Genomic DNA, 23813 nt, shown 5'->3' with positions numbered 1-23813 from the left:
GCAAACCTCTTCATGTCACAATGGGAGGATGTCCATATACAGCATCGGCTGGGGACGGATCTGGTGCTATGGAAACGTTATATCGACGACGTGGTCTTCATCTGGCAAAGAAGTGAGGCCGATTTAAAAATATTCCTGGAAGAAATAAACAACAACCAAATAAATCTACAATTCACAGCTAACATAAACAAAACTGAAATAGAATTCCTGGATCTAAACATCAAAGTAGAAGACAATAAACTCACATGCTGCACCTTCCACAAACCAACAGCAAAAAATAGTTTCATCCTCTACTCCAGTTGCCACCTCCCAAGATGGCTAAACAATATACCTGAAAGCCAATTCAGACGCCTGAGACGCAACTGTACAAAAGATGACATATTTGAGAAAGAAGCCGAGACCCTAAAAACACAATTCATTGAAAAAGAGTACCCCCTAAATAAAATAGAAACATCCCTCACTAAAGTAAGAAAACTAAATAGAACCTCTTTCTTCAATGAGAAGCCCCAGAAAAAAATGACAGCACAAATACAAACAAACGAAACCCCAAAACTGATATTACCCTTCAGCACACAACACAAAAATATTGAAAAAATTATCAACACCCATTGGCACCACATCCAAAAGGACAAAACGATAGGCCCATCCATCTCCACAAAACCCCACATCATATACACTAGGGCCCCAAACCTAGGCCTGAAAATTGCGCCATCTGTCAAAACACAACAGAAAAAACATAATCTCACAATAAACACATGGCAAAACCTCAAAGGATTCTATAGATGTAAACAGTGCTCCAATTGTAAAACCACCACATTTAAGAAAAAAACCGAGAGAGTACAATCCACAACCACGGCACTAGAACACGAAATAAAAGAATTCCTTACCTGCAGCAGCACAAATTTAATTTACATCATCACCTGTCCCTGCAAAAAACAATACATCGGCAGAACAAAAAGAACCCTAAAAAAACGAATATCAGAACACATAAATAACATCAAAAAAGGTTTCGAAACCCACTCACTCTCCAAACACTTCAAAACACACCACAAACAAGACCCATCAGGACTATCATTCGCAGCACTGGAAAAGGTAAAAACAGACTGGAGAGGAGGAAACTACATAGCCAAGATGTCCCGTATCGAATCAAAATTTATCTTTGAATTCAACACAATCATACCAGGAGGCCTAAACGCCGACTTTGAACTATTCGGATTTCTATAAATTATCACAAAGAGTGGCTGCCGCTATTTGACTAGCGGTAGGCGTCCGGCTGTCTACCAGCACCCTTACCGACACTTGACACGTGGCCGCCACCCTACCGACACTGCAAAAAGAAGAAAAAGAAAAAGAAGAAATAGATAAACCTACAGAAAACCAACCACCGCAAGAATGACCAAACAAAAACAAAATAAACACAAAAACACACAACTCAAGACTGAACCGCACAACCCCACAGCAGCACCACAAGAGACCCTAACAAGCACTCCTAGACACCGCAACAACAATCCCAATTACACACTACAGAATACATAACACACAAACACAATCACACTAGACAATACACGTAGCACCACCAACACTATCCATTCCCACACTGAACACACCACCCCCATGTCACACAACATACCCCCATCCAGACATCACCATCTCACAAACATTCCCCAAAACACATCACATACAAAACCTCGTTAGGCCCCCATAACACTAAGTCCACCCCCAAAATACCACCAATACCACAAATCCCCAACACCCCCATCAAACACAGTGCTGAAAAGACGCACCAAAAAAACGCACCAAAAACGCACCAAAAAAACGCACCACCAAAAACCGCACCAAAAACGCACTCAGAAACACAATGGCACTGGAGGAACACACACACATATCTCCAAAATAGATCACCAGACACCAGTACACTCGAAACACACACTATCAACAATACACTACACAAACTTACCAAAATGCACCCAAATTCACAAAGGATTAAACACACAACAACAAAATAGTTCTTTCCCATCTAGGGAAGAACACAATACCCCAACCACTCACCTTATCTATCACTCACGTCCTTCGCCACCACATAACACACCATGAAAAAACACAGCAATACCGCAGGGCAACAGCAAAAATAAAATCGAAACCACAACAAGAAACTACACAAGGCACCTTAGATATCAAACACCCCAAATAAAAATACAACACGAACAAAATACCGCAGAAAAAAACACAGAACCCAGAGCCCAATAGAAACCAGTAACCAATAAAGAATTAACCACTAGAAAAATATAGCGGTAATACAAGCTAAGCCTCATAACAGACCGGCGGATAACGCAGCGGTACCGCAGCAAAGACAGACACTGCAAAAACCGCAAAATCACAACAGAAACCGCAACCAGCACACACACTAAACCGCCAACTGCAGTAGAAAAAGTAAATAGTTGTACATAAAAGAACATAGGATAATAGTACTCAACCAGGTTTTTGATGGAACCATCACATCCAAAAAATCTGTACCATAGAAAATGAGATCCAGTCCAGGTCTTCTGAAAGACCCACGGGCAGCATAAAAGGCAGGACAACGGCAGTCAGAGGGCTACCACTGATGAAGAAGGCAGCTCAGTCCTTCGAAACGCGTCTGGTGACTTCCCTCTAGAAACCTGCCAAGAATCTCACTTTGGAAGCGCTTCCACACCACCGACTGCATCCAAATCCCCTGGATCGAAAATATACCACCAGCGAAGATCCCAATACTGAACCCGGCAAAGACACGCGAGACGCGAGACGCCAGAGAAGTGACGTCACACACACGCGGCACGCCGAGAAGACCGGGAAACAGACACCGCTGAGCGCTGTAAGGCTGCTCCAACAGCCAGGAGATCCATACCCCGCAAAGAAGGTAAACAGTCAGGGGGCAGCCTTCACCTAATGTGTGGGACGCCACACTGAAGTACAGCACCCGACTGATACACCACTTACTTTTTTCGTATATTTTTTCGTATATTTTTCACTGGATACTCCTTGCTTTTTATTGTTCTACCCATATTATATATTTTATATATTTTATATTTCTTACATTACTTTTCTACGTGGTATGACATAAAGACAATTTTTAAACGGACTGCATAACTAATGGACACAGTTACCAATTGAAAGGGGGCTACCACCACTAGACAATCACAGCATTGTCATACCCCCCACCCAGCACAAACATTTTTTATTTTTTATTGTGCATCCCCACTGCCGCATATTGCAAATCAACATTTTTCCTGGAGTACCCCATTTTTTCAGTACCTCTACAATTTTAGAACATTTACTCCTACTCCCCACTCTCAAACCTACCCTTCTAAAAATAAATATATATTTTTTACCATCACCTGTGTATATTGCTTCTTTAGCACCTTGACAGATGTAGAGTGCCGGTTCTACATTATATACCTTTATTGTTATTAACTACCCTCCTGATTGGGTGAATCAGTCCAGAACCAGAGCACCTATACATTGCAGTGATCAGGTGAGCAACCAATAACCCATCTCTCTTTCTCCTCAAATTTACTCGAGGGCGCCACACATCCTGTGTACATCTTCACGGACCACAAGAACCTGGCTTATCTCTAGTCTGCTCAGAGATTAAATCCCCGTCAGGCTCGTTGGTCTCTGTTCTTCGCCCGCTTTAACTTTGAGATCCATTTCCATCCAGCTTGTAAGAACATTAGGGCAGATGCTCTGTCTCGCTCCTCTGATGTGGTGGGCGACGAGTTAACACCTCGATATATTATCCCTCCAGAACGCCTTATTACAGTCGCTCCCGTGGACCTGCGCCTTCTTCCTCCTGGCAAATCCTACGTACCTCCACGTCAGCGGCTGCGAATTCTCAAGTGGGGCCACGCCTCCCCTTTTGCCGGTCATCCAGGGGGGCTAAAGTCTCTCCAACTAATCTCCCAAAGGTACTGGTGGTCTTCTCTGGAGAAAGATGTCTCGGACTTCGTCCAGGCCTGTACAATTTGCGCCCGGGATAAATCGCCTCGCCAGAAACCAGCGGGTCTTCTCTTGCCTCTACCTGTTCCTGAAGTTCCCTGGTCTCACATCGCCATGGACTTTATTACAGATCTTCCCTCCTCCCATGGCAAGTCCGTTATTTGGGTCGTGGTGGATCGCTTCTCCAAGATGGCTCACTTTGTACCCCTGCCCGGTCTACCCTCTGCACCCATGTTGGCCAAACAATTTTTCCAACACATCTTCCGTCTCCATGGCCTTCCCAAACATATTGTCTCGGATCGTGGGGTACAATTCGTCTCCAAATTCTGGAGGGCTCTATGTGCTCAGCTCGGGATCAAATTGGACTTTTCTTCTTCGTACCATCCTCAGTCTAACGGCCAAGTAGAACGGGTGAACCAGATTTTGGTTGACTATCTGCGTCACTTTGTATCCTCACGCCATGACGACTGGGCTGATCTACTTCCCTGGGCGGAGTTCTCCTACAACTACAATCCTCTGCCTCTAACAAGTCTCCTTTCCTTGTAGTTTTTGGCCGTCATCCTCTTCCACCTCTGCCGCAGTCTCCCACTCCTTCTTCTGTACCTGCCGTTGACAGTCTTGTACAGGATTTTTCCTCCATCTGGCGAGAAACCCACGCTGCTCTCCTCAGGGCTTCCGCCCGTATGAAGGTTCAAGCTGACAAGAGACGCAGATCTCCACCGGAATTTCGTCCGGGTGACAAGGTGTGGCTCTCCTCTAGGTACATCCGATTTAGGGTCCCAAGTTACAAGTTGGGCCCTCGTTTCTTGGGACCCTATAAAATCAAGAGTCGTATCAATCAAGTTTCTTATCAGCTCCATCTTCCTCCCTCCCTCCGAATCCATAACTCCTTCCATGTCTCCCTTCTTAAACCTGCTGTCTTTAACCGTTTTTCTCCCAAGCTTGTTTCTCCCACCCCTGTCGCCGGTACCTCCGATATATTCTCTGTCAAGGAGATCTTGGCGACCAAGATCTCCCGGGGGAAAAGATTTTTTTGGGTCGACTGGGAGGGCTGCGGTCCTGAGGAGAGGTCATGGGAGCCGGAGGCGAACATCCTGGACCGCAGTCTCATCCGCAAGTTCTTCGGTACCAAAAAGGGAGGGAGACCAAAGGGGGGGGGGGTACTGTTACGCTGAGCGCTCCGGGTCCCCTGCTGGCCTCGGAGCGCTCACAGCGTATGCCCCCAGGCAGCACTCCAGCGTCTCGGTGTGTGCGTCCTCGCTCTCTAGGGCGCGCGCGCCGGGACTCTTAGATTCAAAGGACCAGTGCACCAGTGATTGGTGCCTGGTCCAAAGGGGTTATTAAGGGTTAAGGTTGTGAGAGGCAGTGCTGACTTAATTAGGCTGCACCTGTGCACTGCCCATTTATACCTTCTCCTCCCACAGCCTTCTGCCGGATCTTTGTGCCTTGTGCCTCAGAGAAAGCGTTCCCTACGTTGTTAGTTTGCCTTACCTGTTGCCGTACCCGTTGCTACCGTCCACTCGCCTTTGAACCTTTGCCGCCTGCCCTGACCGCTGCTACGTCCAAATACGCTCTTACCTTCTCCCTGTGTACCACGCCTTATCAGCTGCCAGAGAGGTCGAGTTGTTACTAGGGGACACGACCTGGTAGTTACCACCGCGGCAAATCCATCCCGCCTTGCGGCGGGCTCTGGTGAAGACCAGTAACTGCTTAGAACCGGTCCTCTAGTACAACGCGCGCCATCGTCTCTCTGGTCCAGAGGATTCACTACCTGTCCTGCCGGTTCGTGACATGGAGTTAGATGGTACACATGTTCCCGATGAATGCAGGCTATTCATAGACTCTACCAAAACAAGTTTGAAAGTTGTCTTGTTGCACAATGGTAATGGAAAACCATCTGTTCCATTGGCTCATGCGGTTGGAATGAAAGAGACCCATGCTTCTATGGAGTTAATTTTGAAAATGATCAAATACTCAGAACATAAATGAAAAATTAGTGCTGACCTTAAAGTGGTAGCACTGCTGCTTGGCCTACAGTTAGGGTACACAAAGCATATGTGTTTCTTGTGCCTATGGAACAGTCGTGATGACGACAATTTTTACAAAATGAGACAGTGGCCTCTCAGAGTCAAGCACACAGTTGGTCAGTACAATGTACAACACAAATCACTGGAGTTTGTATGTTCTCCCCGTGTTTGCGTGGGTTTCCTCTGGGTTCTCCGGTTTCCTCCCACACTCCAAAGACATACTTACAGCGCATCGAGGCCCGAAGGGTAAGACTGCGTGTACACAAGACTATACATCATCATCATCATTAAACTTGGTTTAATGAAAACTTTTGTAATTGAACTTGATCGTGATGGAAATGGTTTCCAGTATTTGAAGGAGAAGTTCAGCACACTGAAAACTGATGCTAAAATATATAATTTTTACTGGCCCCGAAATCAACAAACTAATGCATGATGACACATTCAGAACAAAACTCAACCCTCTGGAACTTGCAGCTTGGGATGCATTTGTGCTAGTAGTGCAGAACTTCCTTGGGAACAGACGAGCTGCAAACTATGCTGAATTAGTAACAAAGGAGAGAAAAGAAAAAAGAATGCAGCACTCACCAAAAAATACTCTTTGCAGCTTTATTCACATAAAAAGGTCAGCGTCATGAGGGCAAAACACAGCTAGGAGGTAACAGCCGTTTTGCACTTATTGCACTTTTTCAAGCCATCAGTGACTGAATCGGCGTGGTTCATAAATACTCCCACACCTTCGTCACTGATTAAATGAATGACACATGAATGAAGACCAATCAGAAGACAAGGCAAACAAAAATTAAATACACACATAAACTATTAATACTATAAAACCCTGCTAGGTTATTTTTATCATTTAACCCCAGAGGGCCCATGGCTCCATTTTTTATAATCCAGGCTGCTTCTTTCTGGAGTAAAATACGACCTTTATCACCACCCCGTATTAGGGGCTGGACAACTTCAATCCCTGCACATTTTAAAATGTTACTATTACCTCCATGTATTTCATGTACGTGATCAATCAATCTAGTAGCCCGAATTCTTGTCACTATAGATCTCCTGTGTTCTCTTAATCTGATGTACAAACATCTAATGGTTTTACCAATGTAGAACCTCCCACATGGGCAAAAAATTGCATAAACTACAATTTGCGTTTTGCAAGAGATAAATTGATTGACCACGCACTCAGTACCTCCTAGCTTGAAAAATCTCTTTCTATGCATGTATTTACACATGGAGCAGTGACCGCATACAAAGTTACCTTTTAGGGGGCATTTTTCTAACCAATTTTGTTCTGGTGTTTGGAAATTATTTCTCACAATGACATCCTTGATTTTTTTTACTTCTCCTAAAGGTGACAATAGGAGTACATTGTGTTTTTTCTTTCAAGACATTATCCTGTGCTAAAATGTGCCAATTGTTAAGAATAGCACTTCTGATGGCGACAGCCATAAGGGAGTAGTCAAATGTGAACACTGCTCTATCCTTATTAGCTTCAGAACTAGGGTTAACCTCTAGTGGGCTGGATGCATTTATATATGCTCTATCATTTACCTTGTCTAGATAGCCACGTTGCAAGAGACGCTTTTTTAGTATTTCTGATTACTCAAAATATTCATCCTGATCTGACACAATTCTTTTGAGTCGCAAAAATTGGCCGTATGGTACAGATGACTTTACATGAGGTGGATGGCAGGAATCGTAGTGCAGTAGTGAATTTGTGGAGGTCAGTTTTCTATATATATTGGTGTGAATGGTGTCACCTCTGATTTCCACTTTAACATCCAAAAATTCTAACTCCTCACAATTAATCTTACTCGTGAATCACATATTCATCTGGTTTTTAGTGTTAAGGTATTCCACGAATTCATCAAACTGCACGGCGGTCCCGATCCATATGATGATCACATCATCAATGAATCGAAAAAAATGCTTGATGTAACATACAAATGGGTTATCAACTGTAAATATGCATTTCTCTTCAAAAACCGAGGAAGAGGTTAGCAAAAGTGCAAGCCACTGGGGTCCCCATTGCTGTCCCTGAGCGTTGCATGAACCAGTTCTTATTAAACATAAATGCATTATGTGTTAAAATAAAATGCAATGCTTCAGAAACTAAATCCACAAAAATCTCTGATTTATTATTTCTCTCCAAAATTTTGCGGACACACTGTGCCCCCAACTCCTGCAGTATTCTAGTACATAAACTTTTGACATCCATGGATGCTAATGCAAAACCATCCTGCCATTCTAGTTCTTTTATTGCATCCAAAAAGTCACCGGTGTCCCTCAAAAATGAGGGAATTCCCTTCAATAATGGGCATAAAAGCCAATCAATATATTGGGAAAGAGGCTCAATAACTGAGCTAATTCCCATGATGATGAGGCGCCCAGGTGGGTCTACCAGTGACTTATGCACTTTTGGTATGCAATACCACACAGGTTTAACAGGAAATTGAGGGGACAGCCTCTCTGCGGTAGCTATGGAGAGCACTACCTATCAGTAGTAACAAATCTGTATTAGAGGGTGAGAAACCATGTACGGTAGGACCAATAGGTTTTAGACTGAATAAAGAGAACGACCCTATGGATAAACAGATTGTTGACACTCTATTGGAGCTACAGGGGTGTGAACTGCAACAACCAGAGGAAGATAATAACGACAATTTTTTTTTTTAAAAGGTGTCCGCTCCACTTTCTCCTCACCCTTGTCGGTCGGCGGTAGTCTGGATTTATTCCAAAAACAAGTATTAAAAGAGGTTAAGGCTTTGGTATATCCTTCTAAAAAAAAGTAATTTAAATGCTAAAGAAAAAATAGCCCTACAGTGGCTTAGTAAGCGGAGTAACCTGACTGTCAAACCGGCCGACAAGGGTGGGCCGATCACATTTGCTCTTCTGCTCCAAATTAATAGTACCCCAAGGGTTTTACGTGCACGGGAGAAGATAACTGTGACACACACACTGGGATCAAAGCAAATTCTCATTTATTACAGGAAGTACAGCAGTTTATAAAGTAATCAGAGGGGCATTCCCCCTGAGGCATGTGGCATTATTACATTGGCTAACATATGGTATCTCCCATTTTGAATTGTTTTTCTAACTGTGGTATGTGAACTATGTAAATATCTAGCTGTAAACGCCATCTTGTAATGGAGTTTTCACTAACAACAAAAAGCATATATGACGTAGCAAGGAGATGTATTCTCTTCGGTAGGATGGAACCTTTGCGCTCTGGAGAAGATAAGCTGTTGTCTGAGAGCTAAAGTATGTGGGATCTTTCTTAGCTGAATCAAAGAATGTAGTCCATACAATAATCCTATTAATTTGGAGCAGTAGAGCAAACGTGATCGGCCCTGATTAGGGGATCTTTAACAGTTGGTGCCCAATTTGGGGCTCAGTAGAAGTAACGTCGCTAGCCGAAGTTTGGGGGTTCCCAATGTTGGTTATCTCACCTGCTTCTTGCTGCTCCACTGTGCTGTGGTAAACTGTTCTGCTATTGAGGTTACGTACGTAGTAACAACTTCAGTTGATGTAAAATCCTGAGTTCCTAGAATCCATTGAGTTTGCTCTTCTGTGGATGTGTTTTGTGTTTGTCTGTGTAGTTTGTGTCAGGCACCTTCACAGTTAATGATTAAGCAGAGCACAGGGGGCTACAGTTGATTTCTGCTGGACCTGGACTGGGGCATCTTTACAGATCTCCCCTTGGGAGGTGGCAGATTGAGTAGCCCAGGGGGACTATGGTTAATATCTACTGGACCTGGACTGGGGCATCTTTACAGATCTTCCCTTAGCCGGCAACAGACCTGCAGGACCTGGACTGGGGCATCTTAAGTGATCTCCCCTTAGGAGGCGGCAGGTGGATTAGTCCCAGCTGGCGGACCAGACGTGGGAGCCAGAGTGTATATACTGCATAGGTGTGAGCTCTGCTTGGGAGTGTGAAGGAGGAGGGGCCTGCTTCTCTCTTGGTTGTAAGTGAATAAATCCATGGGACAAAAGTTGCAGGCATGAAGTATGGGAATATTAACCTTATGAGTACTAGTACGGTGGCACCCTGATTTAGGGAGGAAGCTCCAAGGAAGCTAGTCTGGGAAAGATTCAGAAAGACACATTGTGTATATGTTATAAAGGATCATGGATATGAAGAAGTTGAAGATTACAGGATGTGATTTTAAATGGAGAATTGAGTGCGTGGAAGTAAGTATGTGAAGCATTGTGTCTTGTGTGCTTGTGTGCCTTGCACCATGCGTGTCTCTGTTGCCCGATGAATATAGAGGTAGAGACAGGGGGCCGTAGCTGCAAGGGGGGAGTGACGTCATGGCATTGGAATGTGTGCTAGCGAGAACACTGCAATACTAAGATATATTGGATATAATCAAAAGAAAATGTGCGTGAGGTACTGAGTGTGTGTGTGTGTGTGTGTGTATGGAGCAAGTATGTATGTTATTTGCTAATAAGTTCAAAGACTTTTGTGATTAAAAGTATGAGAAAGGGTTCTATATGTCTGTCTGTTTCCAGATCTGTTCGACATTGAATGTTATGTCTGTGTGGACTGGGAATCTGACCTTACATGTTGCTAACTAGAAAACTGACTAGTAGAGGAAGGTCACACAGCCAAGTTTACGATGATCAAAGACAGTTCTATGAAGTAAGGGTTAAGGTGAGAATAAAAGAAATCAGCTCAGTACAGAGACACATCCCTCACCATATCACCAGCCCCCCCTCCAGTCCAGAGGGGAAGACCTGTTAAGTACATCAGTGCCAAAACCACGCCCTAGGCCCACTTCTTTGTATCCGGTTATCACACAAGATGGCACTCCCTACGTTTCAACTTCCGCTCTGGTGGCCATCTTAACTAATCAGGAGTCCAGTCTGGCAGCCATCTTAACTCCTGTAACTTCCGGCACGGTGGCCATTTTAACTGAGGGAATTTCACTTCCTGCCCAGCGGCCATCTTAGTTACTGGTATTTTTCCGGATACAGCTACAATAGTGAAACAATACACATAGATCCAAGTAGCACCACAAGGGGTACTCACTTGAGTCAGTACATGAAGAATACACATATACCTATAATTAGTCATGACCGGTAGTATTGTTTAATTGTTTATTTAGATGAAATGTTTGAACTTCTATGTTTCTGTTTTTCAAGTGAAGTCAAGTGAAGTCCCCCTCCTGCCCATTTGCGAGAATCGCAAAAGGAGGGGATTGTGATGGAGATGGTCTCAACTGTGGTAAACTGTAGCTTTAAAGGCCTTCTGTCACCCCACTAAACAGTTTTTTGTTTTTTTTTGGTTACTTATAATGCCTATAATGCAATTTATGCATACATACTGTAATTAATAATTTTCGTTCAGCAGATTCTGTTAAAAACGTACTTTTAAAATATGCAAATTACCTTGCTACCGCATCCTCCTACCCTAAAGACTCTGCATGCTGATTGACAGGGCCAGTGGACGGGATCTTTCTCTGCTGGCCCTGTCTGCATTCAAAATCTGGCGCCTGCGCCGTACCTGTCTTCATTCGGCGCAGGCGCACTGAGAGGCGGATGCTCGCTCGGTCGCTCCATCCTCAATGCGCCTGCGCCGATGACGTCACATCTACACCCGGCGCAGGCGCATTGAGGAAGGAGCGACCGACCGAGCGTCCTCCTCTTAGTGCGCCTGCACCGACTGAAGACAGGTACGGCGCAGGCGCCAGATTTTGAATGCAGACAGGGCCAGCAGAGAAAGATCCCGTCCGCTGGCCCTGTCAATCAGCATGCGGAGGGGGCGTCTTTAGGATAGGAGGATGCGGCTGCTACCAGCAAGTAGCTGCCCTACTTGCTAATAGCAAGGTAATTTGCATATTTTAAAAGTAAGTTTTTAACAGAATCTGCTGAACGAAAATGATTAATTACAGTATGTATGCATAAATTGCATTATAGGCATTATAAGTAACCAAAAAAAACTAAAACTGTTCAGTGGGGTGACAGAAGCCCTTTAAGCCCGGACAGATTATGTTTTTTTCTGTCTTTCATATGATGTTGCTGAAAAATGCTAACCTTGAGAAAAGACACTGCAAAAGTAGTAAAGAATGTAGACAGGCAGTGAAAAACATCAGCGACCTAATGAAAGGTGTAAACATCTCCCTCTGATGGTAAACTGAGAGTAGTATTGAGAAAAAGCATATAGGGAAATAAAGGGTGGCTGAAAGATAACAAGCTTACAGAACAGGCAGAAGTCTTCCTACGAGAGGCAAATGTATAGAAGAAGAGGTGTAGAGAGACAGAGAAAGTCAGGTTATGAATGTTATCATGATATTGTTAAACCACCTCAGAAACAGAGAAAGGAAAAAGTAGGTCTGCCACCCTATAATGGTCCTGGGAGATGGACCTGCAGATTCTGCAGGACCCAGAACCCAGATGAGAAAGAGAGAGTTGTGCTATGTGTGGCACTCCTCGTCTACACCATACGAGAGGATTGTATTCTGTGTTGCCTGGATCACTGTCCGTCCCCCACAGACACCCATGTTCTTGTCATTAGGACGACACAGGTGAGGGGGGAAAGTTAGACCAAGATTAGGAAACAGGCAATACAGTATCTCCAGTATCGGCTGTGCCTTTAAATATTTTAGCAGATTCACTCTGGGTGATGAAGAAGTAGTCTCGTTTTTTATTGCTACTGGAGCAGCCAAGACAATTGTGCACAGCAAATATGGCCTCCACTGACTTAATCTCCAAGAACACCAGTGGGTAGAAGTGGATGGGAAAGTAGTAAACTCCCCTTTTAACAGAACCCATCCGAGTTAGATTTGCCGTTACCCAAGAAGTGTTTGCCCAGTTGCTGGACAGCGGTAATGCCCCCCTGTTGCCTCCTGGCTACAGACTTGCTTGCTTCATAAAACTCCCTGGTCCATGTTTGTGTCAGTACTCCCCGAAGATGAGAATCAAGCCCTGCTTGTGGGAATGCACTGGGCCCATGGATGTTGGAAAGCTCCCAGTCCATCCTGTGGAAGTGGATATAAAAACTGGCGCCCCACTTCCCAGGAAGATGCAGTATCTCATGAGTATGGCACAGTCAGATGCCATATCTCAAACAGTTTGAGACTTTTTGAAAGTAAAAGGGATTATCAAGGAGATTGTAACCCCTTCTAACACTCTTATGTACCCTGTGAAAAAGAAAAGTGAGAAGGGCAAACCAACCCGATACCAGATGGTACGTGACCTACGTGCTTTTAATGAAGCCACAGTTTTTATTACCCCATTTTTTCCCAAGCCACACACCTTATTGGCTCAGGTTCCCACTACCACTACCCACTCCACTGTGATTGATTTGACAAATGTTTTCTTTTCAGTACCACTACATTCAGATAGTTGGTAGTTGTTTGCCTTCATACATGAGGGTAAACAGGATACCTTGGTGGTGCTACTGCAAGTAGCCCAGAACTCGCCCAGTATGTATACTGCAGCCATGTCACTCCTGTCCTTTTTTAACTGATCATGGCTGCAAGGTGTCAAAAATAAAACTTCAGTTTTCTGCATTACTGTTACCTTCCTGGGGTGAAACATCTCACCTGTTTGCCCAGAAACATGAATGCACTGAGGACATTTTTGAGCCTTGTTCCTTATTGCAAACCTTGGATACGCAAGTTTGATGCAGCCTCTTAATGATTGTTTGTCTTTTAGTCCCTTCCACCTTACAGATGAGGTGGTAGATTCCTTTTATGCCTAAAGATGACCAGTTTGTTCTCCCCCACACTGGGCCTATCAGATTACCACATTTAGATTGTATTGTACAGAAGTGAATGGTCATGCCTCAGCTGTCCTCACCCAACTGCATGGCCAGCAGCAACAATGCCCTGTGGCATATTATTCACCCAGACTTGACCCCGTGGCCAGAGGTGCCCCTTTCTGCATCAGAGCTGTAGCAGTTGTACAAGCCATGCTTGATAAAGGCTCTGAGATAGTCCTGAACCACAAAGTGACAGTGATATTACGTTTATCCTCATGAAGAACCTTTTTATTGCCAGCAGAGTTAGATGTGATAACTTACGAAGTGTGTGGTTTAACTCTGCTGAATCCTTATGTGCCGGAAGAAGACCACAGTCCCGTTTTGACTGAACCTCAGTATATCTCTGTTTGCCGATTTTAATGTTCATATTCATCCTTACAAGGATGAGCGAATTGGTTCTCACATAGTTTTATAGGGCTGAGAAAAGACATCTGCCCATCCAGCTCAGCTCAGAATTCAGTCCAAATTTCTCAAAAAGGCAAGAGAGAGACAATGACTAGTACACAAATGTGTGTTTCTCAATAGTATATATGTGTTTTAGTACACCAAAAAGTTACTAAATTAACAGGTAATAACTGATCCTGACCATATTTTTATTGTGTCGATTTCTTAACCTACTACTACCACATAGGATCATGTCATGGACTTTCATTCTAGATTGTATTACCTTTCTTGGCTTCTCACAATTGACACTGTTACATACAATCATGACGTATCACAAACTTATTTGAAGCTTATAGATCAAGTGTTTTAAGTACTATCATGGATTCATTGTGTTGATTATTTGTCCTAATTACTAATATATGGGACCAGTCTAGATAATATTATCTTTATAGACTTGTTTCTCTATCACAGAATTCCAGCTATTGTAACTTTTTCCATCAATCTATTCATCCAAATATTGTGCCTATAAGGGATATTATTGTGTTGATGTATGATCATCCACTTTATTTGATTAATGTAATGTGTTTTCGTTGACAAAGGGTATTCATATGATGCCTGAAATGTTCAAAGATGTAATATTTGGGATCCAGCCACCCTGTTGCCTCTGGAGCAAGGGAGGAGGGAAGAGTTAGGGCATTTTTATGTGCTCTTTGTGGATGGATCGAGGTATGGCCAGGATGGCAGTTACTACACAGGTTGTGCAGTGGTGATTAAACATGACACTAAAAAGCAGAGTCCTTACCACGACACATGTCTGCCCAAGAAGCAGAACTAATGGCTCTGGAGATGGCTTGCAGATATGCAGATAGAAAAGCAGCCAACATTTACGCTGATTCCAGGTACAGTCCATGACTATGGGCCCATTTGGAAAGCCTGAGACTTCCTGACCGCTTCAGGTAAACCAATCAAAATGAGGAAGCAGTGAGGTCTCTTATAGAAGCCCTCATGTCACCAACTTGAGTGGCGGTGATAAAAACAAAGGTTACTGTAAAACAAACTCAGAGGAGGCAAAGGGAAAAGCCAAGGCAGATCAGGCGGCAAAAATGGCTGATAAATTGCCTAGGCAGACCCCTGCCTTAAGTGGCCACAGCTCAGGTCCCTGAAACAACTCCTCCTGTCTTAATGGCAGTTCTCAAGACCTTACAGAACCAGATGGGGAAAGAGGAAAGGGACCGGTGATTGGAGAAGGGGGGACTACAAATGAGGAAGGCCTAAGACAGTTCCAAGGGAAACTCTGCCTTCCCAGGTCTCACTAATCCACGATGGCACAGGCAACCCATGGAGTGACGCACTAGTCAGAAGCTGCTGTGTGTAATTTAGTATATAGCGCATAATACGCCCCAGGGTTCAGCACTGTAGCAGCCAGATATACTCAAGGATGTATGATTTTTGCCCAGAACAACGTGAGACAAGGTGGTTAAGGTACCATAGAAACACACGTCTTGCCCTTTGTATCTCTTTCATCACTTGCAGACTACCTTTAACTACCCAAGGTGGGCATGTATGAGTGTCACGCCCTGCCCTGTGAGTGATCTGAGAAGATCTGTCAGACTTGCTGCACGTGAATCTATCTGACAGATTGCTTTGCTGTGGCTTTGGGCTGGATCCCAACCCCTCACAGGTTCTGCTCATTAGTTAATTAGTGATGCTATTTATACCTGCCTCTTGTTATAGCCCTTGCGGTTTATAGTTTCTCCTGGAGTTCTCTACTGGTGTTTGTTGGATCTCCTGCTCCCAGTTCGTCTTCAGTTAAGTCCTCCTTCCTTCCCTTCTGTTGTTTGTACTGGCTAGGTCTTAGGTAGACGCTGGTTCCTTCATCTTGTGCAAGGAACCGGTTGTCTTTTCGCCTGCTCCCTAGCTGAGGGTTTGTGTCAGTTGCTCTGGGGTTAAATGATAAAAAAACGACCTACAGTAGCAGTATTTTTATAGTAGTAGTAGTTTATGTGTGTGTTTATTTTTGTTTGCCTTGTCTTCTGATTGGTCTTCGTACATGTGTCATTCATTTAATCAGTGAGGAAGGTGTGAGATGTGTATTTATGAACCACGCTGATTCAGTCACTGATGGCTTGAAAAAGTGCAACAAGCGCAAAATGGCTGTTGCCTCCTTGCTGTGTTTTGCCCACATGACGCTGACGTGGTGTTATGATCCTGAATGCAGATGATAAGAACTTTAGCTGAATCTCTGGGGAATTTAATTTATGAGAAGACATGAAGTATAGAGAGGACGGACAGGACAGGCTGTAGTAATGTGTTGCTGTGGTAATAGAGACTGTAAACAAGTGCTGCTGCTCATCAGCCACGCCTCACCCTCCTCTCATGTCTCCTCATCATCTCCATTCCCACAGAGATTCACCTGTATTCAGGATCATGATTCCTGACAAGCAGAGTAGAGAGTAGGAGGAGGCAGCTCTATGGCTCATTGTGGTGAAGTAACTTGTCCTCCTGTGTGATTAGGACAGATTTTGTGTGTACTGATAGGACGGCAGCCATTTTATTTCTCCTAATGATTTCTCCCTAGAGAAAACGAGCCATTATAAACAATGAAAGGTATTTGGGAATATATTTTTTATAAAATAACATTTAAGTATTTACATTTTTTGAATTCCTGGAGAACCCCTTTAAGAAGGAGATAAGGCTACTTTCACACTTGTGGCAGGACTGATCCGACAGGCTGTACACCCTGTCGGATCCGTCCTTCTGCTATTTCGCCATGCCGCCGGACCACGGCTCTGTCCCTATAATGGGGACGGGGAGGAGCTCCGGCGCAGTACGGCAGTTCGTGGTGAGAGGCCACCGGACTAAAAAGTCGGACATGCAGGACTTTTAGTCCTGCGAGCTTTCGCCGTGCACTGCCGTGCTGCGCCGGAGCTCCGCCCCCATCCCCTTTATAGTCAATGGGGACGGAGCGGCGGAGCGGCAGTCCGGCGGCACGGCAAAATATCGGCAGGACGGATCTGACAGGGTGAACAGCCTGTCGGATCCGTCCTGCCGCAAGTGTGAAAGTTGCCTAAAAGTCCTTAAAATGGACATAGTTTACCTGAGGACCAAAAAGCTATAGTATGTTACAACTGATAGTTAGTGTAGCAGGGGCTATATTCGAATTTGCGATATTTCACGAATATTTGGGTGAATATTCGTCATATATTCGCAAATTCAAGATTATTTTCTTGATCGTTAAAAATCGCCAATGTAATATTCGCGTAATGCGCGCGAAATACAGGCGTGGGTCACTTTTGCTACATTTTCCAAGCTGCTAGAAGTTTCCTGAGACTGGAGAACATGATTGGTACAGCAGAACATTAAAAATGGTTTTAAATCGGCCTAACGATGCAAATATTTTGACGCAATATGTGAAACTTCACATTTTAGCAGGTCTGCATGTATGTATGGACAAAAGAACCTATCACACTACCTAACACCCTGCACTGCAACAGTTACACTATATCAGGATATAACCTACACTAACTATCTGTATTATATATATATATAGGCTATCTAACTATCTATCTACTGTAGTGTGGGAAGCACAGAGCACAGCAATGACACTGCTGTCTCTCTAAGAACTTAAAAAAACTGTAGAAAATGACTGCTGGGGAGGTTCTTATATAGTAAGGGATAGACAACTTTCCTATTGGTTGCTAGGGATGTTGCTAAGCTCAAAGACATTGCAACCTTCTCATTGGCCTACAAGCAAGAAGGGAGGTTACTGATGAAAAAAAATAATCCAGAATATTCAAAATTACAAATATATATCACTATATTCTAAATATTCGTGAATTCTCGAAGTGCTGATATTCGCAATTAATATTCGCGATTTGAATATTCGTGATCAATACTACTGATAGTCTTGAACCTTGACGATACAGTGGGGAATTTAAGTATTTGATATACTGACAATTTTTCAAGTTTTCCATGCTTTTTACCTATCGATGTTTGTAAGTACAATAAATCTTACTGAATATTAAACACCCTGGGTATTGCACTATGTTCTGTTTCTCCTGAAGGAGAAAAAAACTTTGCTGGTCGGTATCGGGATTGATATTGGAGATGTGCCTGTGACATTGTGGAATCTCCATGGAATCTTCCTGTGAGTGAAACGCCTGCCTGTGGAAACCTAGCGCGGACCCATATATATGTACTTTGGCTAAAAAAAATCCAGAAAATCGCATTGTATGATTAATTTGCATTTTATTGCATGAAATAATTATTTGAACGCCTACCAACCAGCAAGAATTCTGGCTCTCACAGACCTGTAAAAAGTTTTTTTAAGAAGCTCTCCTACTCTGCACTCATTACCTGTATTAATTGCACCTGTTTGAACTTGTATAAAAGACATCTGTCCACACAATCAATCACACTCCAACCTCTCCAAAAAGGCCAAGACCAAAGAGCTGTCTAAGAACACCAGGGAAAAACTTATAGACCTGCACAAGGCTGGGATGGGCTACAGGACAATAGGCAAGCAGCTTGGTGAGAAGGCAACTGTTGGCGCTAGTTTACTGTCAATCTTCCTCGATCTGGGGCTCCATGCAAGATTTCACATCGTGGGGTAAGGATGATTCTGAGAAAGGTCAGGAATCAACCTAGAACTACACGGGATGACCTGAAGAGAGCTTGGACCACATTCTCAAAGATTACCATTAGTAACACACTACGCTGTCATGGATTAAAATCCTGGAGGGCATACAAGGTCCCCCTGCTTACGCCAGCACATGTCCAGGTCCGTTTGAAGTTCGCCAATGGATGATCCAGAGAAGGCATGGGAGAAGGTCATGTGGTCAGATGAGACCAAAATAGAACTTTTTGATATCAACTCCACTTGCTGTGTTTGGAGAAAGAAGGATGAGTCCAAACCCAAGAACACCATTCCAACCGTGAAGCATGGGGGTCGAAACATCATACTTTGGGGGTGCTTTTTTGCAAATGGGACAGGACGACTGCACCATATTGAAAGGAAGATGGATGGGGTACTGTATCGTGCGATTTTTGCCAACAACCTCCTTCCCTCAGTAAGAGCATTGAAGATGGGTCGTAACTTGGTCTTCCAGCATGACAATAACCCGAAAGAAGCATTTCAAGGTTCTAGAGTAGCCTAGCCAGTCTCCAGAACTGAACCTAATCGAAAATCTTTGGAGGGAGCTGAAACTCAATGTAAGGCTACATTCACACGTCAGTATTTTTCTATATCCCGATTTTCGGTCCGTTTTTTGCGGATCCGTTGTTCCTGAAAATGTTTCCGTATGTCATCCGTTTTTTGCGGATCCGCAAAAAACGGAAACATGTATAAATTTCAATAAGCAAATAAAGTTCTTTGAAAAAAAAATAAAAATAAAATAAAATTAAAATGTAATTTCCAGGAACGGAATCCGGATAAAACGGATGACATACGTAATGACATCCGAATGTCTTCCGTTTTTTGCGGATCTATTGATTTTGTATTGTACCAGGATCCGAATTTTGCGGAAAAGAATAGGACATGTTTTATATTTAAACGGACATGCGGAACGGAACAACGGAAACGGACAGCACACATTTTTCCAGGACCCATTGAAAATGAATGGGTCCAGATCTGGTCCAGATCTGTTCCGCAAAAAACGGAACAGATCAGGAAAGAAAAAACGGACGTGTGAATGGACCCTAACTCAGTGACAGCCTAGAAACCTGAAAGATCTGGAGAAGATCTGTATGGAGGAGTGGTCCAAAATCCCTGCTGCAGTGTGTGCAAACTTGGTCAAGAACTACAGGAAACGTCTGACCTCTGTAATTGCAAACAAAGGTTGCTGGACCAAATATTAAGTTCTGTTTTCTATTGTATCAAACTCTTATTTCATGCAATAAAATGCTAATTAATTCAAAATCATACAATGTGATTTTCTAGATTCTGTCTCTCACAGTTGAAGTGTACCTACGATAAAAATTACAGACCTCTCCATTCTTTGTAGGTGGGAAAACCAGTGTATCAAATACTTATTTTCCCCACTGTAGGTCCAGACATTCTAATGTCTTGGGTTGCCAGAGGGTGTGGAGGATAATAATGCTTTCGGATTCACTCAGTCTCTGATTCTTGAGAAATTTGGAAAAGAGAATTTTTCTACATTATTTGCTGTTGAACGTGCACATCGTGTTCCAGGAGAGAGACCAATTCTAGAAAATCAAGCCCGTGCATTGCTGGTCAAGATGTTGTGCTCTGGAGACAGGGACATATTTCTTAGAAGGACAAGAGAATGCTCGAATGTAATGTACAACGGCAACAAGATTAGTTTTTTTAACCTAAGAAAAAATAAGAATATTAAGTACTCGATGGTGTATCCAGCCAAGCTGTCAATTGTGTATAATGACTTGTGCATTTTTTTTATTCTTCTGTTGCAGTTATGGAGTGGTTAGATGCTAAAAACATATGAGTTATCTTACTATTATGTCTTATACATAGTGAACTTTTCTCCTGTTGTAAAAGGAAAGGATAGTTATTTGGTTTACTAGTGGGAAGGAATGGAGTGGGAGGAGTGGTCCTAGGTAACAGATCTGTCGCTTAGAAGCTGCAGATCAATTGGTGGGCTGGGGATGGGAGGTTTACGGAGCGTCCTGTTGGCGTGGAGAGGGACCTCTCCCTCTTCTTTATTTTTTCATGTTAAAATGTGTATAAAAATCATGGTATGGAATGTGCGGGGTCTTGGGGATAGGGTTGAGAGATGTGCTGTCTTCGACTGAATTAACATACACTTACCAGCTATCGTTTGCCTGTCTCACTTAGGCTACTTTCACATCAGCATTTTTGCTGGATCTGGCAGGGTTCAGCAAAAACGCTTCTGTTACTGATAATGCAACCATCTGCATCCGTTATGAACGGATCCGGTTGTATTATCTTTAACATACCCGAGGTTTTCTGTGTAAGATTGTGTCAGAGAAAACTGATCCGTCCCTATTGACTTGCATTGTGGGTCATGACAGATCCGTCTTGCTCTGCATCCCAGGACGGAAAGCAAACCGCAGCATGCTGCGGTTTGCTCTCCAGTATGAGAATGGAATGGAATCTATTTTGGAGCATTCCGTTCTGTTCAGTTACGTTTTGTCCCCATTGACAATAAATGGGGACAATACGGAAGTGTTTTTTTTCCGGTATTGAGACCCTATGACGGATTTCAATACAGGAAAATATTAACGCTAGTGTGAATGTAGCCTTAGGCAACCTCACGGCGCATAAGTAGGAGATGAGCATCACAGGTCTATCACTGTACTTTGACTTTGATTGTGAATCTATCTCTATTGACAAAAAAAGAATATATATGTTTTTATACGGCAAATTGGCAGGAGTTAAATGCATTTTGACGTTCATTTACATACCACCCCCCTTCTCCGCATATATATATATATATACACTGCGTGCAGAATTATTAGGCAAATGAGTATTTTGACCACATCATCCTCTTTATGCATGTTGTCTTACTCCAAGCTGTATAGGCTCGAAAGCCTACTACCAATTAAGCATATTAGGTGATGTGCATCTCTGTAATGAGAAGGGGTGTGGTCTAATGACATCAACACCCTATATTAGGTGTGCATAATTATTAGGCAACTTCCTTTCCTTTGGCAAAATGGGTCAAAAGAAGGACTTGACAGGCTCAGAAAAGTCAAAAATAGTGAGATATCTTGCAGAGGGATGCAGCACTCTTAAAATTGCAAAGCTTCTGAAGCGTGATCATCGAACAATCAAGCGTTTCATTCAAAATAGTCAACAGGGTCGCAAGAAGCGTGTGGAAAAACCAAGGCGCAAAATAACTGCCCATGAACTGAGAAAAGTCAAGCGTGCAGCTGCCAAGATGCCACTTGCCACCAGTTTGGCCATATTTCAGAGCTGCAACATCACTGGAGTGCCCAAAAGCACAAGGTGTGCAATACTCAGAGACATGGCCAAGGTAAGAAAGGCTGAAAGACGACCACCACTGAACAAGACACACAAGCTGAAACGTCAAGACTGGGCCAAGAAATATCTCAAGACTGATTTTGAAATGAGAGTGAGTCTTGATGGGCCAGATGGATGGGCCCGTGGCTGGATTGGTAAAGGGCAGAGAGCTCCAGTCCGACTCAGACGCCAGCAAGGTGGAGGTGGAGTACTGGTTTGGGCTGGTATCATCAAAGATGAGCTTGTGGGGCCTTTTCGGGTTGAGGATGGAGTCAAGCTCAACTCCCAGTCCTACTGCCAGTTTCTGGAAGACACCTTCTTCAAGCAGTGGTACAGGAAGAAGTCTGCATCCTTCAAGAAAAACATGATTTTCATGCAGGACAATGCTCCATCACACGCGTCCAAGTACTCCACAGCGTGGCTGGCAAGAAAGGGTATAAAAGAAGAAAGTCTAATGACATGGCCTCCTTGTTCACCTGATCTGAACCCCATTGAGAACCTGTGGTCCATCATCAAATGTGAGTGTTACAAGGAGGGAAAACAGTACACCTCTCTGAACAGTGTCTGGGAGGCTGTGGTTGCTGCTGCACGCAATGTTGATGGTGAACAGATCAAAACACTGACAGAATCCATGGATGGCAGGCTTTTGAGTGTCCTTGCAAAGAAAGGTGGCTATATTGGTCACTGATTTGTTTTTGTTTTGTTTTTGAATGTCAGAAATGTATATTTGTGAATGTTGAGATGTTATATTGGTTTCACTGGTAAAAATAAATAATTGAAATGGGTATATATTTGTTTTTTGTTAAGTTGCCTAATAATTATGCACAGTAATAGTCACCTGCACACACAAATATCCCCCTAAAATAGCTAAAACTAAAAACAAACTAAAAACTACTTCCAAAAATATTCAGCTTTGATATTAATGAGTTTTTTGGGTTCATTGAGAACATGGTTGTTGTTCAATAATAAAATTAATCCTCAAAAATACAACTTGCCTAATAATTCTGCACTCCCTGTATATAGATCCATAGAAAAGATCAGGCAGCATTCCTTAATATGCAGCTGTAGCTGTGTGGTGCCCGCGGTGGTCCCTCGATGCAGGACAGATAAACAACACAGAAAATCCACAGCACTCCTTGAAGTAAAAAAATGTGTGCAGTTTATTCACACATGTCGAAAAATGACGACGTTTCGGTTCTCTCACTGAACCTTTCTCAAGTCACCTGACTTGAGAAAGGTTCTGTGAGAGAACCGAAACGTTGTCATTTTTCGACATGTATAAATAAACTGCACACATTTTTTTACTTCAAGGAGTGCTGCGGATTTTCTGTGTTATATATATATATATATATATATATATATATATATATACACTCACCTAAAGAATTATTAGGAACACCATACTAATACGGTGTTGGACCCCCTTTTGCCTTCAGAACTGCCTTAATTCTACGTGGCATTGATTCAACAAGGTGCTGATAGCATTCTTTAGAAATGTTGGCCCATATTGATAGGATAGCATCTTGCAGTTGATGGAGATTTGAGGGATGCACATCCAGGGCACGAAGCTCCCGTTCCACCACATCCCCAAGATGCTCTATTGGGTTGAGATCTGATGACTGTGGGGGCCATTTTAGTACAGTGAACTCATTGTCATGTTCAAAAAACCAATTTGAAATGATTCGAGCTTTGTGAC

The sequence above is a fragment of the Bufo bufo genome, chromosome 2 (assembly GCF_905171765.1).
Source record: "Bufo bufo chromosome 2, aBufBuf1.1, whole genome shotgun sequence".
Classification (NCBI taxonomy): Eukaryota; Metazoa; Chordata; class Amphibia; order Anura; family Bufonidae; genus Bufo; species Bufo bufo.
This window is presented reverse-complemented; position numbering follows the sequence as displayed.